The following is a 3,495-nucleotide window of genomic DNA, read 5'->3' on the forward strand; positions in this document are numbered from 1 at the left end:
TAGCCAATGAAAGCCCCCTTGTTCAGAGAAGCCAGGGAGGTTATGACCCCCTTCCCGGGAGGGTGGCGTGTGACCATGACTGACTGATAGGGGGTGGTATAAAAGTCCCGCCCCCTCACCTCAAGGCAGAACAAACTGTGGTATAATTCATGCTTTACAGTTCCTGGTGAGATGAGGCTGAGGCTAGACTTCTCCTGAAACCACATCTTTCCTAATGATTTCCCTTCCCCTATTCTGCTTCCCTCACTCCCTTACAGATATTTCCTGAGAATACTCTCTCACTCGGTCAACAAATTGCTTACACAAGAATCTCCATCTCAGATTTTGCTCCCAAGGAGCTTATCCTAAGACACTCTCCCAAACAGAGGGAGAGAAATCTTCCCTAACAACATACTGCTACTGAGAACGAGATGGCTGAGTCCCAAACACTAGTTTGAAACTCTTAAGGTGCTCTTAAACACCAACTGAAATATAAGAAGCTGCCAATTGGTCAGTTATAGTTACAATGGATGTCAATCTGTATACAATTTTCACAGACAGAAATCTTTATTTGAATAGAAATATCTTAAAATCCAGCAGAGCTGTAAATAGGAATTCATCCTTCATCTAATTGTCACAGTTATTAATCACTGGACAATTCACCTGTAATAGCAAGTTGGGAAACAGTGCGAGTCACATGTCATGCTCACACATTTGGGTAATAACAGAGCAACAATAGAATTTTCAGAAATAAATGACTAGGGACTGGCTCCATGGCCAAGTGGTTAAGTTCACGCTCTTCGCTATGGCGGCCCAGGGTTCGGATCCTGGGCGCGGACATGGCACCACTCGTCAGGCCACGTTGAGGCGGCGTCCCACATCCCACAACTAGAAGGACCTGCAACTAGGATATACAACTATTTACGGGGGGTTTGGGAAGATAAAAGCACAAAGGAAAAAAAAAGAAGATTGGCAACAGTTGTTAGCTCAGGTGCCAATCTTTAAAAAAAAAAAAAAGAAAGAAAGAAAGGACTAAATAATAATAATAAAATAATTGATATTGTTCATCACAGGTAGGGTGCTAGGCATTTTACCCAAAGCCCTTGTTCTTTTCATAACCCTATGAACACCCAGTTAGCATAGCAAGGACCCCTTTCAAGTGTGATTCATCAAAGGCATTGGTCTCTACAGCTGCAAAATAGTGAGAAGACAGTGGAAAACTGCTACTGTGGCTGGAGCGCCTCCCTCTGAATGAAAGCTTAGTCCTTTCCCTTTTGAAGCAATTAAGGTAATCATCTCTTCCATCTTCTAAAGGCCTTTCTCCTCATCCCAAGCACTTTTATTCTCTTTCTTTTATGTTTCAATTTAATGTACCACCTGTTCACTAGAAGCTGTGCTTTTAGCTGAGCTACTAAAAGCAAGAAAGCTTTAATCAAACATTAGCACATTTTTGAAGTCAAGTATAATCTAGAAGTGGCACACGGTGAAATACTGACACATAATTACCTCTAACCTTTTTTTGGAAACTCATCTGCATAGAATATTTACACACTTCAGTAGGTTCCCTTCTTTCCCCAGCTGGAGCTCTGGGTTTTTAGATATGACTCCAGCTTACCTTGAGATACTGGGAATGGCTAGAAATTTATTTAGTATGTGGTTACACATCTCAAAGAAAGGCATAGGTGTGCACTCTGTCTTAGGAAAAACATCAAGGTGTTGGTAACGAACTTTCACAGGCAGGGAGATGGCAGAGTCCAGGCACGGCCCTATCACAGATGCTGCTTGGAGACTGATAACTTCTCCCTCTAATGGAAGAAATGTCCTTCCTACCAGATGGGAGTCCCTACACGTGTGCTCTGGATGCTATCTGAAGGACAGTGCTCTAGGCTTTTCCATCTCTCTTCGATGTTCTCTCTTCCCTGGATACTCTTATCAGTGTACGTGTCCATTTTAATATCACTCACTTAAAACACACGCATTCTCCTCCCTTGATCCCCCATCAGCAACTTACTGATTATGTTCCTCCCCTTCACGCAAAACTTACTGCAAGAATTGCCTATGCTTAGTGTCTTTGCTTCTTCCCTTCTCACTCTTCTCTCCAGGTCAGGCTTCCACACCCACCTCTCCGCTGAAACTGCTCTTGTTGACTCATCAACGACTTCTCTGTTGATATCCCTATGAATGATAGATATTTTTCTGCCCTTGTCTCATTTGGTCTCTCGGTAACATTTCATGCTGTTGAATAGTCGCCCCCTTCTCAGCACTTTCCTTCTTCTGACCTCCATGCTGTGGTGTGCTGGTAAACTGGCTCCAAAGAGGGGAAAAGCCTTGACTGTAGCATTTTCCTTGTTTCACAGTGCAAATAAATACTCCCATCATGGCCAGTATTAAGCTCCCAATGGTTTAACTGTGGCTCATATACCACTGCGTCCATGAACGGAATCCTAACACCAATTATTCCTGGTTTTCTCCTTTAACCTCTCACCTCACTTGCTTCTCGCATTTTGCTGATCCTTCCTCCACTAATTCTAAATGTTGATCTTCTTTAGATCTTGGATCTGGTCCCTCCTTTCTTTTTCTTTCTTTCTTCATAGAAGATCTCAACTATCCACATAGCTTTCTTTCCTTTAAAAAAAATTTAAATTGTATTTATTTCTACAATAGGCAATAACCTAAAAAATTTGAAATGATATAAAAATACTTTAAGAAGTCTCATGTCTACTCCTGTCTCCATCCACTCCTACCCTTTACCCTTCAGGTAAACCCTGTTATTAGTTCCTTGTGTATTCTCCCAATGTTTCCTTTTCTACATGCAAATATATGTATACGTACAAGTGTATGTGTGTGTGTGTGTGTGTGTGTCTGTATATGTATTCTTATTTTTCCCCTTTCTTACACAAAAGGCAGTATCAAACACTCTTCTGCATCTTGCTTTCTTCACTTTACTGTATATGCTAGAGCTTTTTAAATATCAGTACAGAGGTATCTGTGTGATTTAAAAAAACCATCTAAATGTTGACTACTACAGAATTTATGTCTCGTACAGATCTCTTCTCTGAGTTACAGACTTTCCAACTGCTTACTTGACCCTTGATATCTCAAATATGTCTCAAACTTACCATGTCCAAAATGAAACACTTGTTTTTACCTCCTGTGGTGGATGTTATTTTATTGGCCCACCCAAACTCCATGACCAAGGCGGAGCACCCTTTCCCAGCTCTGTGAGTGTTGGCTGCTAATGGCTCACATCTGCCTCCTTCTCTGGAGATTGCCTTCAGTTGAAGTGACCCACCTTGTCCTGGAAGTTATCCTCGAAACTGACCACTGACTGATACTGGGGCCGCTAGTCTCACTAGGGGACAGACAACTCTGCAGGGAGGTTTATGTGGAGCATAAGCCCTCCTTTGTCCCTTTGTTTCCCCTTCTCTATCCTGCTTCCCTCACCTCTTTCATGCTTTTCCTGAAGAGCAATTTTCCTAATATATAAAGATCTCCTACAAATCAATAACTGCAAAA

This window comes from Equus caballus, chromosome 14 (assembly GCF_041296265.1).
Source record: "Equus caballus isolate H_3958 breed thoroughbred chromosome 14, TB-T2T, whole genome shotgun sequence".
Lineage (NCBI taxonomy): Eukaryota > Metazoa > Chordata > Mammalia > Perissodactyla > Equidae > Equus > Equus caballus.